This window comes from Nerophis ophidion, linkage group LG19, assembly GCF_033978795.1.
Source record: "Nerophis ophidion isolate RoL-2023_Sa linkage group LG19, RoL_Noph_v1.0, whole genome shotgun sequence".
Taxonomy (NCBI): domain Eukaryota; kingdom Metazoa; phylum Chordata; class Actinopteri; order Syngnathiformes; family Syngnathidae; genus Nerophis; species Nerophis ophidion.
In genome coordinates, this window is record NC_084629.1 from 27,399,332 (window position 1) to 27,424,640 (window position 25,309).

At 39.2% G+C, this 25,309-nt stretch overlaps 1 long non-coding RNA gene across 1 annotated transcript in view; it reads right to left on the reverse strand.

Annotated features, from left to right (window-relative positions):
* LOC133537778 (uncharacterized) overlaps window positions 1-10,661 on the reverse strand; it is a 36,198-nt gene extending 25,537 nt beyond the window's left edge. The window contains exon 1 of the long non-coding RNA XR_009802836.1: window positions 10,541-10,661. This is a non-coding gene — a long non-coding RNA (uncharacterized LOC133537778). The remainder of the gene's footprint in view (window positions 1-10,540) is intronic.
* Window positions 10,662-25,309: the final 14,648 nt, after the last annotated feature.

The following is a 25,309-nucleotide window of genomic DNA, read 5'->3' on the forward strand; positions in this document are numbered from 1 at the left end:
AGTGGTTAGCTTCTTTTTACAGTTACAGCAGTAAAGAGCGGTACTTAAGACGTGAAGAAACAAAGGTTTTTGGACGGAGGCAGTTTTGACCCTGGAACGGATCATTTCTATTGTATCCTATGGGAAATTTGACAGTGTTCCACCTTCGGTCTTAATCTCCTTTTACTCACTGGCTGCCTTTCATCCTGGCTGAATGATACGTCCTGACAAGTGAATAAAAAAAAAAAATCTGCCGTGCAGCTGAAAAAGCGCCATCCTTGACTTCCTCTCCCCGCCCTCACGTCTTGATTAAATCAGTTCCTCCCTGTAGGATTATTAGGATTCTAATTCAATGGGAATTTCAGGAACTTGTTTGCTTGGTTACCTGTCACGGCGCATCAGCTTGTCATATTAGTGCCGATGCTTCGGCTCCACCTAATCTGCTTTAAACAATTTCATTGGGCGCCGCTCTATAAATCATTCCCTAATGGGATTGACGCGGTGGCGGCGGCTAAGCTAAGGTAAACAAATCAGCTTTGTTTTCCGTTAGGCAGCAATGAACTTGGTCTTGATCAACTTCCCATCGATTCACGCCCGCCGCAAGGTCAAAATCCCTGCGGCCGCTCATCAGCGGGAGTAACTCTGCAATTACAATTATGCATCGGGCAGAGAAAACACATCCTGCTGTATTAATTTCTTTCTCATCATCAAGGCATTGAGAGGCCTCTCAAAGTGATGCTGCTGCGCAGAATTCGAGGGGAAGTGCTCGTAATGGTTTTTTTAAAGGCCAAATAACATTAATTTGTAAGTTTATTGACAGGAAAGCTGGGGAGCTCCTTAAAAACTCATCATCTTTTACAAGAGAACGAAAATGTGGTAACGTCTTTTTATTTCACAGTACGTTTATCTCGCCCTTGTTGAAAAGGTAATATTCAGGCCGGAGCAGCAATAGCCCTATGGAAATTGCTCTCTTTATTGATATTCTCCCATTTTTTAGGGCCCTGAACATGCACAAATACTGTACTCACCAATTTTTGGAAGCGCGTCGGGTTTAGTGAAAATGTTGATATTAAAAAAATAGTCTCTAGTGAAGGGTTAGGCTACCCAAAATGTTGAAAGAGCCATATTGGACGAAAAATACAAACAACAAATATGTCTGGAGCCACAAAAAACTGAACGCCTTACATAAGTGTTTTAATGAAGGCAACACATGATTTAAGTGTCTATATTAGACTAATATCAAAATGACCATGTGTCGCAAATCTTCCTTGACCGAAATTATGAAAGGTAATATTTAGTCTACACATTTTTAAAACATTGGTTGGAAAACATTAAGTAAAACTTCAGAGAGGGTAAGATAACTCATGGAAATGACTGGCTTAGAATGGCCAAAGGTATATATGTGTGTGTACGAGGTAAAAGAAACAGCACGGCTGTCTTTTTTATAACAATCTTAGCAAGCTGCGTAAGATTTACTGTGGTCTGGAACGACATAACACAGAACTATCAGAAATGCAGACAATATTATATACAGATAATGTGTCATGAGGCATGCAAACAAATTAAATACACAGAGAACATAAAGAAAACGTAATGTGCTCAAATATACCTACTAAGGTTTTTCGGTATACCGGTACTATTAAAGTATTGCAATCAATACTAACTGATTGAAATCGGTACTATACTGCCTTTAAAAAGTACTGGTACTGTTCTTTCATGTGCATGCAGCTGTGTTGCGGTGACTACGGAGCGAGGCGCATGATGTTGAGTGTGTGAAAACGCACACACAAAGTGCATACTAGCAATAACATCGTGGTGGAGAAGAATGGCAAAAAACCACAATTCTACTGGTTAATAGAGGGGGTGGTGAAGAGCAATATGGAGGAAAGAAAACGACGCGCTTCAAGTGTTGCTTTAAAAGACGCCTCGCCAAATGTGGCGATTAGTATTAGCGCCTTTGCTTCAAACTTAGGTAAACATTTAAATAATAAGCCTTCAGATCTGCACAAGGAGTTTAAATAGTGACAGGTAATAATGTTGTTGTTACACCTGTCCTGCTGTTCTGCTCCGGTGCAGACGTTCCCTTCAGGGTCGATTTTTTTCGTCGGGGATAACATCGTTCACTGTACAATGAGTCTGCTAAGTTCTGCTTTGAGGTCAGAATGACGAGGCCGCTGATTTGTGACAATCTGGTTGCTTTATTATTAGTTCTGCAGGACACAACTGGACCCGTTCATCACTTTACTGAGCAGTGCAGCGCTACCTCTCTCTGTAGTCGCCCATTCACTCACTGACGTCACTCAGACAACATGTTGACATTCTCATAAACACACATACTGTACTCTCATAAGTTAACCAGTTCCTCTGTTGTGCACTTGTAGATACATAACATGTAAATACATACCAAGTAGATAGATAGCATTTAGATACATAACATGTAGTTATATAGACGCGCACACAGCTGTTTGGCTTGATGCCAAATATTAGCAGAGTTAGGACCGCCCTTCTAACGTCAACTAGTGAACTAGAAAGATGGAGGCGAGTCATCCAGACATGCCCGTGTTTCTCGTTCTTCTACATGTACAGGCGCTTGTGGAAATCACACATGAATACCTTAAGAGAAGGAAACTGCAGCTATTTGGGATACAACACATCTCAGACGGCAACATAGCAAGGTTGAGCAACGGTTTTGAATAAGGCTTAGAAGAACGGCAGCCTGGTGGGATATGTTTGTCAACGAGTGTGTTGTGCCAGAGGAATGGCAAGAGAACTTTTGAATGTCCCGGTCAGCTGTGATTTTACTTAGCAAAAAACTGTTGTCCTTTTGTCGAAGGAGAGACAACGAGAATGTGGGCTCTCGTGGACATGATAAAAAAGTTAGCGTGTGTTTTGTATTACCCGGCTGATGAAGGAAGACTACAGAAAACATTGAATGCATTTGGCCTGGCAAAGCAGACTGTGTCAGTTATTATCCGCCATGTATGTCGAGCGATTACTCAATGTCTAGTTTTGTACTCCATAGCCATGAAGTGGTTGCGGCCGTCTAGTGCAACCGCCAATTTCAACCTACAAGCACAGGCAAGATTGCAAGAACAGACAATGAAGGTGAAAGTAAAAGAGTGAAGAGTGTCCTGACCAAATATATAGATCCCTCGATTTATTGTTGTAAAATGTTCTTTATCACATTGTTTACTTTCAAACGTCCATTAAAGACATGATTCATGTATGATGGCTCAGGTGTGATTCACTACAATAGTCTAAGACAAGGGCCTCAAACATGTGGCCCGCGGGTCAATAGTGGCCCGCGCTTTGATATGACAATTCAATGTTGGTGCGGCCCGCGAGTTTAATATGAACGGCGCTTGACAGCGTTATACTTGCCTACGTCACCAATTTTTCAGAGAGACCCATGTATTTCAGGGGAGACCCTTGAATTTCAGGGCACCGATTCTCTCGAAGCCCCTGTCAATGTTTGCCGGATCAACAATATTCAGGGAGTGCAATAATGGCACTGCCTTTAGCGCCTTACATCCTGAATTGGCAGCGTGCAAGCCCAGTTGTATGTTGCATCTGGCCATGTGAGACGCATGTGTGTTGTTGCAAGATGTATTGGATCAACAACTACACACGTCACACTAAGGGTGGCTGTAAAAAAAACTTTTAACACTGTTACAAATATGTGCCAGACTGTGAACACACACCGAACAAGAATGACAAACACATTTTGGGAGAACATCCGCATCCTAACACAACATAAACACACCAGAACAATTACCCCGAATCCCATGCAGACCTAACTCTTCCGGGCTACTATATACACACCCCTGCTACCACCAACCCCCCACACCCTCAGCCTCCCTACTTGCGTCAGTTGAGGTGTTGTATATTGTAGCCCTGCAAGGTGTTCTGGGTATTTGTTCTCTTGTGTTTAAGTTGTGTTAGGGTGCGGAAAATCTCCCAAAAAGGGTTTGTCATTCTTGTTTGGTGTGGGTTCACAGTGTGTCGCATATTTGTAACAGTGTTAAAAGTTTTTTTACGGCCACCCTTAGTGTGACCTGTATGGCTGTTGAACAAGTACGTCTTGCAGCCACTGACGTTATTTAACACGAGTCTCACACAACATGATACAGAGCCAGCACATTGGTTGTGTGATATAAAAGTGTGCGCGATGACATGTAGTGGAGCAGTAGTCATCTTTTGGGGGTGCGCAAACCCCTGGAGGCACTAAAAGGAATGCCAAGGGACAAGTGAGATTTATTAAAAACATTTTAAAAAACAGCAGCAATTCATAAATCCTTTATACATATGTTTATTGAATAATACTTCAATGAAGTATGAATGTAAGTTCATAAACTGTGGAAATATAATACAACAATCTAACATTCAGTGTTGACAGCTACACTTTTTGTGGACATGTTCCATAATTATTGATGTTAAAGATTTTTTTTTTGTGAAGAAATGTTTAGAATGAAGTTGATGAATCCAGATGGATCTCTATTACAATCCCCAAAGAGGGCACTTTAAATTGATGATTACTTCTATGTGTAGAAATCTTTATTTATAATTGAATCACTTGTTTATTTTTCAACAAGTTTTTTTGTTATTTTTATATCTTTTTTTTCCAAATAGTTCAAGAAAGACCACTACAAATGAGCAATATTTTGCAATGTTATACAATTTAATAAATCAGAAACTGATGACATAGTGCTGTATTTTACTTCTTTTTAATTTGTTCAACCAAAAATGCTTTGTTCTGATTAGGGGGTACTTGAATGAAAAACATGTTCACAGGGGGTACATCACTGAAAAAAGGTTGAGAACAACTGTTGTAGAGGACGTTAAAGGCGGTGCAGTCACGGCAGCCCTTAATAATGTCGGCCGGGTGAAAATTGGGAAAAATTCAGGAGAATGGTTGCACCGGTAGATTGTCGGGAGGTGCACTGAAATTCAGGAGTCTCCCGGAAAAATCGTGAGGATTGGCAAGTATGTTGCTCGGGCGGGAAAGCCATTCATAGAAGGTGAATTCATTAAAAAGTGCATGTTAGATTTTTTAAGAAATCTTTTCTTGCAGCCCAGCCTCACCCAGTTTCTGCATCCAGGTAAATTGAGTTTGAGACCCCTGGTCTAAGGCCTGCTGATGGTGAGGCAAGCAAGGTTTACTGTTCAAAGAAATGTGGCAGTCGGCAACATTGAAATACTTCACATACCAGTCTGCCGGGTAAAGGTACACATCCAGGTCAGAGGTGGCTATGATGTAATATATGTGCGTCTGACATTTTCCGTGCATTCGTACTAGGTCGCGTCGCGCCGCGGACAGAGGGAAGAGGGGGTCTTAAACGACCATTGTGTGTGTGGACAAGGAAAAGGTTATGTGGGTTATATCCTGTATAGTGTAGAGGCAGCCTAATTTAAACTCTGCTTGAATATCATGAAAAATCTCCAATTTGGCAAAATAAAATATCTCCAAAATTCCTGTAATAAAACATTCACCATGACGTCCATTACTGACTTTCTACTCAAATTTCAGTGTGGAGACTTGGGTTGTACGGTATACCAGTATCAGTAAAGTACCGCAATACTAATCAGTCATTTTCGGTACTATACCGAAATGAATAATATTCGGTACTATACGTCCCTGGACACATGAGGACTTTGAATATGACCAATGTATGATCCTTTAACGACTTGGTACCGGATTGATAACTAAATTTGTGGTTTCATCCAAAACTAATGCAAAGTATCAAACAGAAGAATAAGTTATTATTACATTTTAACAGAAGTGTAGATAGAACATGTTAAAAGATAAAGTAAGCAGATATTAAGAGTAAATGAACAAGTAGATTAATAATTCATTTTCTACCACTTGTCCTTAATAATGTTGACAAAATAATAGATTGGAAAAAAACAATATGTTACCGCATATGTCAGCAGACTAATTAGGAGCTTCTTTTGCTTACTTACTAATAAAAGACAAGTTTTCTTGGATGTGAACTATTTTATTTAAGAACAAACATGCAATAAGAAACATATGTTTGGTGAACCGTAAGATTCTTTGTTAAAGTAAAGTAGATAACGCAATTTTTTTGTGGTCCCTTTTATTTAGAAAAGCGCCAAAGAGTTTTGAAATAATTTTGGTACCAGTACCAAAATATTGGTATCGGGACAACACTAGTGGAGACAATCATCTAATTGGGAGGTCCTAGCTTATTTTTGGCCTGGCTCACTATCTGTTTAAGTCCAGTTTTTACTGGTCAACTTTTATTAATTTTTTTTTTTTTAAAAGGAAAGGGACTTCAAACGTTTCCCTGAGGAACGCCACTCATAATTTTGCCTGTGTGGTAGCTGTGCAAAATCAGTTGATGAAAAATAAGTAAAAAAATAAAAGCTTCCCACAGGCACCTAACGAGTGAAAAATTGTATTTCAAGACAGCATGTTGGTGTTTGGCGCCTCGCTGAGGCGGAGCATAGGTGAGTTAATCCCTCCTTGTTGGCAAACATTACAATCCTGCCACAAAAGGTCAAATCCCCTCCCAGGGCGAAAAGCTGCAGGAAATTGCCTGCATTAGGGAGATATATTGGTGTGAAAAGATCCAATGACACGTCGCTGAACGAGGGAAAGCGTAGCGCTACTTGTTCCATTCCTGCACCGGCGCTCTGACACACTTTAATAGGATTGCCTCGTTCATCTGTAGATATTGAATTCCGACTTGATTATTTATTTTTCAGCCAGGCGTGCTATGTAAAATCTAGCCTTGATGTGGGGGTGTATTTAGTCAGCCCCACTGGGAACACACTGTTGTGTGTGTCTGTTGCTTTAATGCTAACGAGCTGTGTTTGCCGTTGTGTACAATATCCAATTCTTACATTTGCACTTCCGCAGTGGACATTTGTGTTTCAGATAATAAGGGCTATTGTCTTCCCAAATGTGTACCTGACTACAGAAAAAGCAGGATCTATCATATAGAGGAGTGGGATGCGAGTACAGACAGGTTAATCATGCTAGCATAGCTATGTAAGCTAATGAATCTTACTACTCACAATTTGATTTCCATTCTTGGGGTGACAATTCTATTCAACACGATTCCTGATCCAAAGAGATTCTCACAATATATTTGGTACAAAAATATAATAAAACATTTCCCAAAAGGTTACAGGTAACAAAAGCTCATCTTCGCTGCTGGTGTAGGATGTGTTTGTGTAGCAAGTAAGCCAGAGAGTGCCTATAAAGTCTGTTTAAAAAAACCCCCATGTAATTATGAATTATGATTTTGAATTGGAATAATTCATTTATTTATTTTTTCAGCACCCCGTAACATTACGTTGACATTTCAACAGAAACATCATTTTAGGTTAGCCTGTTTGCTGAAGAAAAACATAGTGATTAAAGGTACGACTAATTGGCATTTAAGTTCTATTCTATTCTATATTTTTAAGATGTGTAATAGTGTTGTCCTGATACTAATGTTTTGGTACTGGTACCAAAATGTTTCGATACTTTTTGGTAAATTTCGGTACTTTTCTAAATAAAGGGGAGCACAAAAATGTGCATTATTGGCTTTATATTAACAAACAAATCTTAGGGTACATTAAACGTATGTTTCTTATTGCAAATTTGTCCTTAAATAAAATAGTGAACATACAAGACAAATTCTCCTTTAGTAGTAAGTAAACGAACAAAGACTCCTAATTAGTCTGCTGACATATGCAGTAACATATTGTGTAATTTTCCATTCTATTATTGTGTCAACATTATGAAGAACAAGTGGTAAAAAATTTATTATTAATTTACTTGTTCATTTACTGTTAATATCTGCTTACTTTCTCTTTTAACATATTCTATCTACACTTTTGTTAAAATGTAATAATCACTTATTCTTCTGTTTGATACTTTGCATTAGTTTTGGATGTTACCACACATTTGGGTATCAATCCGATACCAAGTAGTTACAGGATCATACATTGGTCATATTTGGTCCTTCATACCGACAGCCTTCAGACTGTATAATGTATATGTTCCTTGACTGCACTTAAATGTAGAATGTAATTAGAATATATTTATACTATTCATATATCATATATATAATATATGTTATATATTATTTGTTATTATTATTGTCTATTGTGAGCAAACTATGGTGCTGAATTTCCCCAAGGGATCAATAAAAGTGCTTTCAATTCCATTCTATTCTATTCAATCTATTCTATTTAAAGTCCTCAAGTGACCAGGGACATAAAAAACGAAACAAGATGTGATGCCAAAAAATAGTGACGTAATCATAGTAGTATCAACTAGATACGCTACTGTAATTGGTATCATTACAGTGGATGTTAGGTGTAGATCCACCAATGGCGTTTGTTTACATTGTGACACCGGTGAGCTACGGTGTGTAGTGAAGCATGTTTAGCTATTCCTCCTCCTCCAGTGATAATAATAACTGTACGAAACTGCCTTTGTCGCCATGGGGCGAGGTTTAGTGATGTAGAAGTCGCTAAAACACTGCCGACAGGGGCTTGATGTTAGCCGATAGCTCGCTAGCCATGTCTTAAAGCACCTCTTCCATTTCAGTGTTATAACTTCACCTTTATCAATCAACCAATCAATGTTTACTTATATAGCCCTAAATCACTAGTGTCTCAAAGGACTGCACAAACCACAACACAAACCACTACGACATCCCCCCTCTAGGGCAGTGTATCTCAACCTTTTTTCAGAGATGTTCGCCCTGTGAACATTATTTTTATTCAAGTACCCCCTAATCAGAACAAAGCATTTTGGGTTGAAAAAAAGAGATGAAGTAAAATACAGCACTATGTCATCAGTTTCTGATTTATTAAATTGTATAACAGTGCAAAATGTTGCTCAATTGCAGTGGTCTTTCTTGAACTAGTTGGAAAAAAAGATATAAGAATAACTAAAAACTCTTTGAAAAATAAACAAGTGATTCAATTATAAATAAAGATTTCTACACATAGAAGTAATCATCAACTTAAAGTGCCCTCTTTGGGGATTGTAATAGAGATCCATCTGGATTCATCAACTTTATTCTAAACATTTCTTCACAAAAAAATACATCTTTAAGGTCAATATTTGACGTGGATGCTTTTAAAAAAGCCTTTTTATAGACATACATGCTGGTTATAGCTATTGAGCTTTTTCTAGTTTAATATTTTATTTATTTTTTATCTTTTTATTATTATTATTACCATTTTTTCACACTGTGGCACTTTGAGGTTGTTTGCTCAACGTAAAGTGCTTTTTTACAAAGAAAATCTATTATTATTATATTTATGGAACAAAAAATCTAGCTGTCAACACTGAATATTGCATTGTTGCATTTCTTGTCACAGTTTATAAACTTACATTCATATTTTGTTGAAGTATTACTCAATAAATATATCTATAAAGGATTTTTGAATTTTTGCTATTTTTTAGAACATTTTTAAAAAATCTCACGTACCCCTTGACATACCTTAAAGTACCCCCAGGGGTACGAGTACCCAAATTTGAGAACCACTGCTCTAGGGGACCGAAAGCAATGGATGTCGAGCGGGTCTAACATGATACTGTAAAAGCTCAATACATAGTGGATCCAGCAAGCCAAAATGCGTCAGTATTCCCTTTTCTGTCTACACACTGTGTCTGCTTGTAAGTACTCCATGTGTCTGCACTGCGGCACATGCTCCTCTGCTTGTAAACCAGCAATGACACAATGTGACGACGACGACGGGGGCGCAGGGGACGGGTACTTTTCAGAAGGGGTATAGTACCAAATATGATTCTTAGGTATTGCGGTACTACACTAATACCGGTATACCGTACAACCCTAATTTGCAGTGAAGCCTGGTTTTTCCCCCTTCAGCATGGGATGGGGTGCTAGGATGCTCATAAAGAGGATTTAGAGAGCATCATTACAAAGTCACTTTTGCATAATATATTCAGCCAAGACTTTGTGTCCTATTACTTTTGTTAGCCAAGATAATTGTTTTTCTTTTGTTAATAAGAGTATACAAATATAGAAAACTGACGGATGCCAGGTAGAGCCTGGAAGGGATGAATGGATGTCGTTATTACCTATGGGAGACATTGTTGACGTGGTCCAGCATCCCAGGATGGATGGTGTTCTCACGTGGCAGAATGTAGGACATGCTCTAAATGCACGTAAACTGACAAGAGAGTGTGTCACTTTGGAGGCGCCTTCATGGGGAGGGGGGGGGCTTGAATCTGCCACAGCGGTTGACAAGACATCTGGAGTAAACACATGTCAACATCTGCGCCTTTTTTTGGCTGTGGTGGGGGTTCTGGGTGAAAGCCTTTTGTGTCTCGATACCTGACGCGCGACAGTTTGGGAGGCAAAGTTTCACCACTTGAAAAAAAAACTATCACATCATTAAATCATAGCTGGCGTGTCGGGCGTAATCTTCTCAATTACACGCCTCTATGTTTTGTGGCCGCGATCGTCTCGTCACCTTTCGCATTCCTCTGATTCCGAGGGGCGTCGCCTGCCGGCTGACAATGAGGCAAACAACAACACGGAGGGGGAGGGGTGTGTTTGGCACTCACCAAAATCCTCCAGAGGCCTCGAGGGGAAACCACCTCAGAGCCCCCCAAAAAAGCGCTTCTCGGCTCTGCAGGAAGTGACAGCAATTATGGCTGCCTCACCAAGGAGAGAGCCACTCCGTGGGAAACCGCGGGTGAGGGATGAAAACCTCCTCATGCTGCTTCCTGAAAGGGAGAGGCAGACGTCTACCTTCAGCTGAGGGTGATTGTTTACTTTGAGTGATGTGCCATTATGACACTTCAGCAAATCAATGCAAAGTGTGGCAAACACACAAGGTTAGGGAGTTAAATATTTATCGCATCAGGTGCAAAAACGTTTGACAAGCTGCTCTTCTCTTTTTGTCATTTGTGGTAAGGAATCCACTGAAATGAATTAGCATTTCATGTATAAATTTAAAACTAAATTATAAACTAGCAGCTTAATAAAATGTTTTTTTTCAAAATTTAATTTACCCTATTGTACGGATTATATAAGCCGCAACCATATATATATTTTTCCTATATCAGTCACACCAGACTATAAGCCCCAGATATATATATATAGATATATGTTGTAAAATGAATATTTAGACAAACATATACTGAAAAATAGGGATGTCCGATAATATCGGACTGCCGATATTATCGGCCGATAAATGCTTCAAAATGTAATATCGGAAATATCGGTATCGGTTTCAAAAACTAAAATGTATGACTTTTTAAAACGCCGCTGTGTACACAGACGTAGAGAGAAGCACAGAGCGCCAATAAACCATAAAAAGCACTGCCTTTGCGTGCCGGCTCAGTCAGATAATACCTACGGCTTTTCACACACACAAGTGAATGCAAGGCATACTTGGTCAAGAGCCATCCAGGTCACACTGAGGGTGGCCATATAAACAACTTTAACACTGTTACAAATATGGGCCACACTGTGAACCCACACAAAACAAGAATAACAAACACATTTCGGGAGAATATCCGCACTGTAACACAATATAAACATAACCGAACAAATACCCGGAAACCCTTGCAGCACTAACTCTTATATACCACACCTGCTAACTTCCCTCCACCTCAATCTCCTCATGCTCTCTCAGGGAGAGCATGTCCCAAATTCCAAACTGCTGTTGTGAGGCATGTTAAAAAAAATAATGCACTTTGTGACTTCAATAATAAATATGGCAGTGCCATGTTGCCATTTTTTTCCTTGAGTAGATTTATGTTGAAAAACCTTGTTACATTGTTTAATGCATCCAGTGGGGCATCAGAACAAAGTTAGGCATGATGTGTTAGTTCCACAACTGTATATATCGGTATTAGTTGATATCGGAATTGGTAATTAACAGTTACAATATATCTCAACTGTGGCCTGTAACAAGGCAGTAAAACGGCTGTTAAAAAGAAACAGAAGTCATCGTCATGGACCCACTTGCTGTGGAAGCGAGCCGTTCATTCACACCACCAGGTGATAAATGAATGTTGAGTCCCACTTCTCCGTGAGCGCTTTGAGTGTTTAGAAAAGCGCGATATAAATATAAGTTATTTCTAGCTCCACAGTGACGTTTTGGTGAATTTTACGAAACTGAAACAATACAAAAAGAATGCAGTTGTAAGTTAATAATACTTACACAGACACTCGTAAACATGTTGGCATATTAGTTAAGACACTAGCTTCGTTAGATCACGATAGTACATACAAATATGCATGAAAATACTCCTACGTGAGTTTTATAGTCATACCAAAGACTATAAAAAGGGGACCCATTACCTCCCTGCGTGGCACTCAGCATCAAGGGTTGGAATTGGGGGTTATATCACCAAAATGATTCCCGAGCGCTCACTACTCCCCTCACCTCCCAGGGGAAGGAACAAGAGGATGGGTCAAATGCAGAGGTAAATTTCACCACACCTAGTGTGTGTGTAACTATCAGTGGTACTTAACTTTTAAGTGTGCACAGTTTTAGTTACATTGTTAAAAAAAATATATATATAAAAAACGTTGCTTAAAGTAATGAATGTAGAAACCATACGATTAGAAAGCTATGGACGATTAGAAGATGAAACAGCACTTGGCATTCTGGTTTGAAGCTCTAAACAAAAAGGGCACTGCAATACTAACACCTTTTAAGTGTCTTTTTTTAATTTTTATTTTGCATTATGGCCGTTAGCGAAAACAAATCCATAAACTAGCCACAATGTTTAATAAGCCGCAGGGTTCAAAACAAAGGAAAACAATAGCGCATATAGTCCAGAATTTACAGTAATTATTCAATCAACGTGTCACTTTCAGATATTTTTTTGATTAATAGTTTAAGTATTAAATATTTTTTTCAGTGGCATCCATCCATCCATTTTCTACCGCTTATTCCCTTTCGGGGTCGCGGGGGGTGCTGGCGCCTATCGTCAGGGGCAAATGCGCTGAGACCTCTTAAACACATTAAAACCCCCAAAACACATGCAATACAAGGGAAAAACAACTCATTCAATAGCTCCAAAATATTGTTTAAAAATACGGAAGATATACATTTTCACTCCGCCTACTTTCGTTCATGTATTTGTATTTCTCTCTCAGGCCTGGTGCAAATAGTAGGGCTTACTTTCCAGCATGCGAACAATGGAGGGCCAAATGGGACAAAATTTAATCTTTAAATAACTACTTGAATGAGTCATTAATCGACTGAATCATAAATCATTGAAAAAATTTAATCAGTAACTAATTAGATTGTCAAATATTATTAAAAATAATAAATAATTAATTGCCAAATCAAATACATGTTTTAAATAATTTTTTTTATTATTATTTATTTAATTGCATTTACAATTAATTATTGATAGAGATGTCCGATGATAGAGATGTCCGATGATAGAGATGTCCGATGACATCGCACGATAATTGCATTAAAATGTGATATCGGAAATTATCGGTATCCGTTTCAAAAAGTGAGATTTATGACTTTTTAAAACGCTGCTGTGCGGAGTGGTACACGCACGTAGGGAGCAGTACAGAGCGCCAATTACCCTTAAAGGCACTGCCTTTGCATGCTGGCCCAATCACATAGAATCTACGGCTTTTCATACATACAAGTAAATGCAATGCCTACTTGGTCAACAGCCATACAGGTCACACTGAGGGTGGCCGTATAAACAACTTGAACACTGTTACAAACAAGCGCCACACTGTGAACCCACACCAAACAAGAATGATAAAAACATTTTGGGAGAACTTCCGCACCGTAACACAACATAAACACAACAGAACAAATACCTAGAACCCCTTGCAACACTAACTCTTCCGGTACACTACAATATACACCCCCCGCTACACCCTACCACAACCCCGCCCCCCCAACAGCGCCCACCTCAACCTCCTCATGCTCTCTCAGGGAAAGCAAGTCCCAAATTCCAAGCTGCTGTTTTGAGGCATGTTAAAAGGAATAATGCACTTTGTGACTTCAATAATAAATATGGCAGTGCCATGGTGGCATTTTTTTCCATAACTTGGATTTGATTTATTTTGGAAAACCTTGCTACATTGTTTAATGCACCCAGCGGGTCATCACAACAAAATTAGAGATAAAAATGTGTTAATTCCACGACTGTATATATCGGTATTGGTTGATATCTGAATCGGTAATTAAGAGTTGGACAATATCGGAATATCGGATATCGGCAAAAAAGCCATTATCGGACATCTCTAATTATTGACACATGTAATTCCTTATCTAAATATGTATTTATTTAATTACAAATCCCATTTGGTCCTCCACAGCTAACGCCCGGTTTCATCATACTTCTGTTGTGTTTACCATGTAATGTATGTGTTTAATGGTTTGTGTGTGTTTTGGATGTTGATTTGCGTTTGGACTCCCTTGTCTGCCACCGTGTTTATTTTATATTTTTAATCAATACAATATTCATTATACGAATAAACATCTGATCTACATGATCTGAATGATCAAATAACTATTGCTTTATTACTAGAAAGACGGGGTGATTTGATTTGAGTTGATTTTTGTGGTTTCGATGCGATTCAAAGACGATATTATTTCTCTTAGAACGATCCGATCCGACACGATCCATTGAGTTGAAATTGAATCAGTAACTTTTTAGCAAAACAAAACAAGCAGTGTGACTGTGAAAGAAAGAGTGGATACTGGACACTGCAGGTGAAGTTTCTTATATTCCTGTAAGGGAATTATGTATAAATGAATTGTGGATACAAACAAGCAAGTAAACAACAATTAATGGCCAATGGATTCACATCTTATTTCAACAAAGCGCAACCAATATTTAGGTTGAATTAACAGGAGGAAACATTTCCTGCTCACATTTTAAACATCCAAGCAATTTTCAATAAAAGTACAGTAACCAACATTATAAATGGGTTATGGGTTATACTTGTATAGCGCTTTTCTACTTCAAGGTACTCAAAGCGCTTTGACACTATTAACCAACATTATAAATGGGTTATGGGTTATACTTGTATAGCGCTTTTCTACTTCAAGGTACTCAAAGCGCTTTGACACTATTTCCACATTCACCCCTACACACACACATTCACACACTGATGGCGGGAGCTGCCATGCAAGGCCCTAACCACGAACCATCAGGTGCAAGGGTAAAGTGTCTTGCTCAAGGACAAAACAGGCGTGACAAGGTTAGTAGAAGGTGGGGATTGAACTAGGAACCCTCAGGTTGCTGGCACGGCCGCACTCCCAACAGCGCCACAATAGAATTATAAAGTTCCCTGACCGGCCACACAGTATCTATTCTTTATAATATTCAAATGTTCTTGTAGACGGACAATATTTTCGGTACATTAGATGGAATTTTTACCTGACATGTTTCAACCGAAATCTGCAGTTTTCTTCAGATGAGCAATGTGACGTTGCCTATCGCAACAGCGGTCAGGTAAAAATTCCATCGAATGTACCAAAAATATTGTCTGACGACAAGAAAATTTAAAAAGTATATGAATAGGAAGACATAAAGAACCTTTTAGAGCAACTCAAAGTGTCTATTCTGTGCCAAGCACAGATTTAATTAATTGAAATGTAGCAATAGACTTAGACTTCCTTTTTTGTCTTTCAAATTTGAACTTTACAGTTCAGATAAGAACAAAATTGTGTTGCATTAGCTCGTTGTAGTGCAGGATAAGAAGATATAGATTTACTGTACAGATAAATATATCGCACTTTTGCATATGCATCCACGTTTACGGATGTATGTTATATTGTCTTAATAATCCAGTGAATTAATCCGTTTTGGGGGGGAATTGAAAGGATTATTATGATGCGTTAAAGTAAATCGATTATTTGTTACTACACTCGTACTAAAAATCTTTATATAATTAATAACTTTTTTTTTTCCTTTAGAAAAACATTTATAATAATTATGAAGTGGCGACTTGTCCAGGGTGTAACCCGCCTTCCACCCGAATGCAGCTGAAATAGGCTCAAGCGACCCCCCGCGATCCCGAACAGGATAAGCGGTAGAAAATGGATGGATGGATGGTTTATTGTCGTTTATAATATAGTATTCAAATTTTTTGTCATAATTTGCTATTGTTAAGTAGTTTTGGGTGGTGCTGGTTGATGTACTGAAGGTGTAAATGCATGTAAACGCGTGTTTCGCAGTAACATCCGAGTAGCAACATGTTAAAGTGCATGCAGAGGTAGCTAAAGCCTCTTTCTGCTGACCACTTATGATACTTCCAGCTACTGCCATCTTGTGGCACCAAAAACAAACTATATCGACAGGTTGCCTACAGCCATAGCTGTTCATGTCATGGCAATTAAACTTTAGTGAGATTTAGGGGTTAATCAAATGTTGCGTTAATAGCAGCATCAAGTATAGTTGTTTTGTGCAAAAAGTACAAGAAGTGTAAAATGTCCCCATTGCAATTTCTGCAACTGCAGACCAGAAAAAATAAAAATTTTCTCCTCTTGAAATTTGAAGAAGTGGTCATGGAGTATGTCTTGTACAACATCGTTTCCTATCTCAGGGCCTACGATGTGTCTTTACGACGTCCCACGTGATTCTCCTTGGACGTTGGCGAGTGCATGAAAGGCGGCGAGCTAAGTGAGGGATATTGGACTGAGTCCGTGACAGCTGGTTTCAAGCTGCAGAGGTGCGTTGGCCTTTATTTCACTCGGCGGTGGTCAACGGCAGGATCACAGGGACCACGGCGGATCTCAGCAGAGCACATATTACTCTCTGTCGCTGCCCATTCTCGTCTCCTGGTGCTTGACAGCGCCTGTCCGGACCGACTGCCATGGAAAGTGGCTCTAATTGGCATCTCCGCAGACGAGGTTGGGCAGCCATCACGGATGCACAGGGGGACAAAAATACTTAGCTACTTCATCATATGGACAGACACTACTTATGGGGGGCTTAAGCCTCTTATGCAAACAAGCTAGTCTAACACGGGTTAGTAGGGATGGGAATTTTACAACTAATGGATTCAATTTTATTACAATTCTTAAAGGGGAACATTATCACAATTTCTGAATGGTTAAAACCAATAAAATTCAGTTCCCTGTGGCTTATTTTATTTTTCGAAGTTTTTCTCAAAATTTTACCCATCACGCAATACCCCGAAAAACGGCTTCAAAGTGCCTGATTTACACCATCGCTATATCCACCCGTCTGTTGTCCTGTGACATCACTGCGTGAAGCCACCAGAAACAAACATGACGGATAGCACAGAAATGTATAGCATAGAAGCTCGGATTCAGACTCGGATTCAACAGATTACGCATGTTTTGAAACGGATGGTTGGAGTGTGGAGGTAGGTAGCGAAAACAAAATTAAAGAAGAAACAGAAGCTTTTGAGCCATATCACGACAGACTGAGGCACAGGAGGATGCGCGGACGAATTCGGCGATCACCTTCTAACCAACGATTGGTATGTGTTTGTTTGGCATTAAATGTGGGTGGAGGGAAAGGCTGGATGCAAATAGAGCTACAAATGAGGCATAATGATGCAATATGTACATACAGCTAGCCTAAATAGCATGTTAGCATCGATTAGCCTGCAGTTAGGCCGTGACTAAATATGTCTGATTAGCACACGTCACATAAGTCAAACCCATCAACAAAACTCCCCTTTGTGATTTCGTTGACTTTATCGTTGGAAATGCATCTGCTTTGAGTGTTGCAGGATATCCACACATTCTTGCCATCTCTGTCGTAGCATAGCTGTCGTCGGTATAGTGCGCAGAACGAACAAGGGACTTTTGCATCTTTTGACCACTGCTGCAACTTGAATCCGTCTCCAGAGGTGAGTAGAGTAGCCAGAAATTGTACTCAAGTAAGAGTACTGTTACTTCAGAGATGTATTACTCAAGTAAAAGTAAGGAGTAGTCACCCAAATATTTACTTGAGTAAAAGTAAAAAGTATGTTGTGAAAAAACTACTCAAGTACTGAGTAACTGATGAGTAACCTGATTACGGCAACAAATAATGCACAAAAACATAAAAATAGCAATGAGCAAATTCAGGGCCAGGAATATATCTTAAGCAACTGAAACAATAATATATATTAAATAATAGTATGGCACATTGAGCCACAATAACTTAACAGCACCATAGCCTCAGTAGGCATTCATTGATTTGATTGATTGATTAAAACTTGTATTAGTAGATTGTGCAGTACAGTACATATTCTGTACAATTGACCACTAAATGGTAACACCCCAATAAGTTTTTCAACGTTTATCAATTAGTAAATGACCAAGTCGAGGTGATCTACCTCATATATACATACACATACATATAATTTATACACACAATCATACATACACACACAAATCATATATATATATATATATATATATATACACATACATTTATATATACAGTATATAATTTATATTTATTTATTTTGCCGTTTTTGTTCACATGTTGAAGGTGTTTTAATGAATATACATGCATGGTTAACACAAAGATTCCTATCTTTCATGAAGACAAGAATATAATTTGGTGTATTACCTGATTCTGATGACTTGCATTGATAGGAATCAGACGTCCACGTTTTCGAATGGAGGAGAAAAAAAGTTCCTCTTTTCTGTCTAATACCACATGAAAGTCTTTGGTTTTTGGCATCTTATCTGTCCAGCTTCCATATTCGTTTTTATACACTTTACAAGAAACACATTGGCAGCAAACTCCGTAGCTTGCTAGCTTGTTTGCGCTGGCTTTCGGAGACTCTCATTTTGTTAACGCAGGCGCGATGGAGCGGCGCTTTTATTGTGAAGACAGGAACTGTGCGATTAGTCTTTAGGCTTTGACGGGAAGTACGGTTGAAATAAAAAGTGTCTTTTTTCCTTTACACTTTTGATTGATTGATTGAAACTTTTGTTATTAGATTGCACAGTACAGTACATATTCCGTAACATTGACCACTAAATGGTAACACCCGAATAAGTTTGTCAACATGTTTAAGTCGGGTTTTACGTATCACGGTCATGTGACCGCCTGGCTCTGTTTGATTGGTCCAACGTCACCAGTGACTGCATGTGATTGGTGAAACACAAGCATGCGTAAATTCTACTTTGAAGCTCTGTCATTAACCAAAACAAACATTAATAGATCGATAAAAAAAAGTAGCGAGTAGCGAGCTGAATGTAGATAAATGGAACGGAGTAAAAGTAGCATTTCTTCTCTATAAATATACTCACGTAAAAGTAAAAGTATGTTGCATAAAAACTACTCGTAGAAGTACAATTTATCCCAAAAGTTACTCAAGTAAATGTAACGCCTTACTACCCACCTCTGTCCGTCTTTGTTAGTGTTGTTACACCCTTCGACAACACACCGACGAGGCATGATGTCTCCAAGGTACCGGAAAACAGTCGAAAAAACGGAAAACAACAGAGCTGATTTGACTTGGTGTGTGTAATGTGTTTGAGAAAATGGCGGGTTGCTTCACGATGTGACGTCACGGGTGAAAGGTCATTACTCCGACAGGCGAACAATTGAATGGCGTTTAAATCGCCAAATTCACCCTTTTAGAGTCTTTTTTCTGCAACATCAAGGTATACATTGACACTTACATAGGTCTGGTGATAATGTTCCCCTTTAAAGTAAACATTGATTCTTGTTTCAGCATGATTTAGACTGATTCTCACAAAATAACATCTGGTATGTAAACAAAAGCATTTTTCCAAAACAGGTTACAGGTAGAGATGTAACGATAAACGGTATTATTGAAAACCAGGGTCGAGCTTCAGATAATTAGCATTAACATTTTAGATTACAATGATCGAAACACTAATCGATAACAGCACTTTGATAAACTCGTGGACAACAGACATTAACGTCTTTCCCCATTAAGAAAGGACCCCTAGTGTGTGAATGTGAGTGTGAATGTTGTCCGTCTATCTGTGCTGGCCCAGCGATGAGGTGGCGACTTGTCCAGGGTGTACCCTGCCTTCCGCCCGATTGTAGCTGAGATAGGCGCCAGCGCCCCACGCGACCCCGAAAGGGAATAAGTGGTAGAAAATGGATGGATAACCCAATCTAAATGCACATTGCTGTCTGAGCAACTCAATCGTGCACATTGAACCTACATAAGAAAACGAAACAGAGGTGTTTTTATGGTGCGTTTAAGGACCGATGGACAGATTAGGACACTACAACACGCGCTGGGAATAATACATATTAATAGATTTTATTTGTTGAGCCCCTTTTATTTGAATAAATGTTAAACGTGCCACAGGACAGACCGATATTTAAATCAAGGCTTAGCCCAGTGGTTCTCAACCTTTTTTCAGTGATGTACCCCCTGTGAACATTTTTCAAATTCAAGTACCCCATAATCAGAGCAAAGCATTTTTGGTTGAAAAAAAGAGAAGAAGTAAAATACAGCACTATGTCATCAGTTTCTGATTTATTAAATTGTATAACAGTGGAAAATTTTGCTAATTTGTAGTGGTCTTTCTTAAACTATTTGGAAAAAAGGATATAAAAATAACTAAAAACATGTTGAAAAATAAACAAGTGATTCAATTATAAATGAAGATTTCTACACATAGAAGTAATCATCAACTTAAAGTGCCCTCTTTGGGGATTGTAATAGAGATCCATCTGGATTCATCAACTTCACTCTAAACATTTCTTCACAAAAAAATTAATCTTTAACATCAATATTTATGGAACATGTCCACAAAAAATCTAGCTGTCAGCACTGAATATTGCATTGTTGCATTTCTTTTCACAGTTTATGAACTTACATTCATATTTTGTTGAAGTATTATTCAATAAATGTATTTATAAAGGATTTTTTAATTGTTGCTATATTTACAATATTTTCAAAAAAGATCATGTACCCCCTGGCATACCTTCAAGTACCCCCAGGGGTACGCGTACCCCATTTCAGAACCACTGGCTTAGCCAATAAAACAGATAATATACCAACATTAAAACACTATCAGGGTGGCGCGGTTGGGAGAGTGGCGCTGTCAGCAACCTGAGAGTTCCTGGTTCAATCCCCACCTACCAACCTCGCAAGGCCCGTCGTGTTCTTGAGCAAGACACTTCACCCTTGCTCCTGATGGGTCGTGGTTAGGGCCTTGCATGGCAGCTCCCATCATCAGTGTGTGAATGTGTGTGTGAATGGGTGAATGTGTCAAAGTGCTTGATTACCTTGAAGGTATAAAAGCGCTATACAAGTATACCCCATTTACCATTTATCAGCGAAGTATAAGAAACATTAAACATGCAAAAATAGTGGCTTTTTATTTTATTATTTTTTTATTTCAGGCCAATTAAATAAATAAATATGCATTTTGAATATTTTCTGTTTCAGACAAAAAAAATACAAGTTGTTCTATATTTATTTTGTTGTTTTGATTAACATTAAATGGATACAGTGTAATGCTTTTATCATTTTAAAGACGAATGATACAATTGGATACCAAGACCGACGGAGTGTGTGTGAGGGCAGGAGGAAAGCCATACGGTAATAGTATAAATACTACACCGACATGTTCTTACAGCAATAGAATTTTGATGTAACGCACCTCACTGGCAGCACTTTTTTGTTTCAATAACCTCAAGCACCTTTTTTTGCTTCCCGCTGTTCTTCCCCTTTTTCTTCCTACACCTTTCAGCTGTGAGGTGAAATTACCACACTTTTGTCTGCCTTTGAATGCGTCCCGCCAGCGCCTGTGGGGCCCGTAAATGTGCTGGCAGCGTCGGGGAGGAAAGTTAAGCTGTCCCGTTGAATTGATTGAGCATTCAATGAAACCAAAGCTCCTCACATGTGGAAATGACTTGCAGACATATGCGAGGTCCCGTACGCCGAGACGCAGCCTTGAGGATCCCCTTCTTACAGTCAGGTGCCGAGCTGTTGCCCTGCAGGCACGATTCACTCGTTAAATCTCTCACCGGAAAAGAGAGAGGCCTCATTTTGCCGTGCTGCACGTTATTGAAATAATTATTTCATTTTGGTAATCAACATGTGAAGCCTGAAAGATCGTTTTGTAGCGAGGTAAAAGGCTACCAAAGCATCACCTAGTAATTATTCATCAACCTTACATGCCATATTGATTTCAAAGACTTTTTTGGACTCTCACATATTTAATCCGAATGTCTTATCACCTTGCCTGACAATGAAAAGCATGAAAAGAATGAATTTCAATGAGCGCTCATTTATGTCAAAATTGTGCCCAATTGCCGGCATCATAGGCGGCAATTTAAAAGCAATTTTCTACACATTAAAAGAAGCGAGTCGTTCAATTTGGGCAGGGAGAACCAATCAAAACGCCCAAAGAACAATCGATAAAAGTGAAAATAGTTGCACGGTCGATGAAATAGATGAATTACTTTTTCTTGCCCTAGTTTTAGTTGATCTAGTTTCGCTAACAATTCCTCAAATAAAAGAAAAGTTTGATGTTTATTTTCAAATTGTACTGAAGCATTTAAAAATGTATTACCGTAATTTCCGAACCATAGGGCGCACCGGATAAGGCGCACTGCCGATGAATGGTCTATTTTCATATTATAGGGCAAATTAAAGGGGTCATAAATTATAATTGATTTTTTTTCTAAAATTAAAATACTTCCTTGTGCTCTACATAACATGTAATTGTGGTTCTTTGGTCAAAATGTTGCATAGATAATGTTTTACAAATCATCTTCAAGCCGCTGTATGACAGTTGCTTCCGGATGCGCCGTTTTGTGGGCGGTCTTATTTACGTGGCTCACCTTTGACAGCGTCTTCTCCCCGTCATCTTTGTTGTAGTGGTGTAGCGTGCAAGGACAGCAGTGGAAGAAGTGTCAAAAGATGGAGCCAACTGTTAAAATGACATTCAGACTTTACTTCAATCAATAACGGAGCAGCATCACCTCATCCGGAAACAACAACACTGGAAACGTGTCCCGTGAAAAAACGTCCGACCGGAACTGTCTAATAACTAAAGTTCCTTGGGTGTTTAATGTAAAGTCACTACACCGGTATGTTTTAGCGCTGACAGATAAGTAAAAACTTCACACTACTTTATATCAGAAATGGCAACAGCAGAGAATGAATGTGCAAAAAGAAGAAAGAGGAAAAATAAGAAGGTTATCGACTCAAGGACGCGTGCAATTTTTTGGACTTATACAGATCCCAAATACAGATCAGAAGGTACAAGAAGGTAAGAAACGATTCTTTTGCATAACATTGCAAAACAAAACACCAGATAATATGTCTTACCTGATAAACACACCATAATAATACTCCTATGTTTAATGTGCCGACAATCCACCACGCGTTGTTGCTTCATAGCTTACCAAAGTCGTACTAAAACATTTTGATAGATTTTTGAGCGCCGTGTGAAATGTTCTATATATTCAATGGAACGTATAAAATGTTGGTGTTGTTTACTTCAGTCATTCATCCATCCATTCATTTTCTACCGCTTGTCCCGTTCGGGGTCATGGGGGTGCTGGAGCCTATCTCAGCTGCATTCCGGCGGAAAGCGGCGTACACCCTGGACAAGTCACCAACTCATCACAGGGCCAACACAGATAGACAGACAACATTCAAACTCACATTCACACATTAAGGCCAATTTTGTGTTGCCAAACAGGTGCATGTCTTTGGACATGCACCTGGGCAATATGACTCATCATACCTCTTACCACGTATCTCTTATGTGTGACTGCCATCTACTGGTCACACTTATTACACCATGTACAAAAGAAAATTGCTTCGAGGTTGGTGAACAAAACCAGAATTATTCCATACATTAGGCGCACCGGGTTATTAGGTGCACTGTCGAATATAGAGTTTTTAGGTGTGCCTTATAGTCTGGAAAATACGGTAATTATCATACTGCTTAAGCCTGTTAGAAAGCATTCAGCAACAACATGTCCGCTTCATTCAACTTACCTTAACGGATCATTGCGGCCACTAGGTGTTGCCAAAAATCTAAATACCACACCACTTCCTCTTAACGACAGCATAATTTCATTCCAAACGGTTAATAACAAACAGTGTTAAATAATTTCTCTTGATCAAGCTGTGTCTAACATTACACACTACAAAGGCACTACTACAGGCAAATCATTAATCAGTATCGTAAGGACGGCGTGGCGCAGTTGGGAGTGTGGCCGTGCGGAACCCGGGGGTCCCTGGTTCAATCCCCAACTAGTACCAACCTTGACACGTCTGTTGTGTTCTGAGCAAGACAGTTTACCCTTGCTCCTGATGGGTGCTGGTTAGCGCCTTGCATGGCAGCTCCCTCCATCAGTGTGTGAATGTGTGTGTGAATGGGTGAATGTGGAAGTAGTGTCAAAGCGCTTTGAGTACCTTGAAGGTAGAAAAGCGCTATAAAAGTACAACCCATTTACCATTAATCATATTGGAGGTGACAAATGTGTATCGGGACAACCGTAGTAAAACAAAGTCAAAGCCAAAGACAGAATATGTCAGCATTTGAACTCTACCTATTATTTTGCAGATTACAAAAGTGTAATTAGGGGCAACATGGCTCTCATGGCCCACTAGCATCATGTCGCTTCATTTAACCTGACGATGTACTCCAGCCAATGTGACAGTGCCAATCAAAACACTTTGACAGGCGTGACAGCCAATCATTGCTTAGTTCCAGTAATAACGCCGCGTCTGGGCGCCCCCCACCCACACCCCCCACTGCCACCCCTCCTAAAAACATTGGGCTTACTCGTCACATTTTAATCATCCGCAATTAGTTTTGTTTTAATAACACCGGCAATTAAGAGGTCCTGCCGTCTGCATATTTCATGACGGAGCCGCACCGATGTCAGAAATCAAATGCAACAAATTGGAAGTAACAAGTTTCAGACAGTGTGATTCAATTAAGATGCGGGGGGAAACACTGGGCCATGCATAATTAAGGGGCTGGCGAGGCAAGACTCATGTCAGGCCTGTCAGCCCTGCCGCTGCTATTGGATTTGGCCTGTCACACACACTCACATCTGTCCTGGAGGAATTGCAGCTTACACTAATTTCTTACTTTTTATTTGCAAGTGCTCCCCATGCAGCGTGTGCTCGTGTGTCCAGGGAGTCTCTACCATATCTGGTATACATTATCTACACACGGCAGTCCAATTTTAAAATTTTTGTAAAAAAAAAAAAAATTTTGCTGGGTCAGTGCATTATGTGCTCTTCAAGAAGATAAGAGACTGACTAAAAAGATTTGCAGGAGTACCGTATTTTTCGGATTATAAATCGTTCCGGAGTATAAATTGCACTAGCCGAAAATTTATAATAAGGAAAAAAAAACATATATAAGTCGAACTAGAGTATAAGTCTCATTTTTG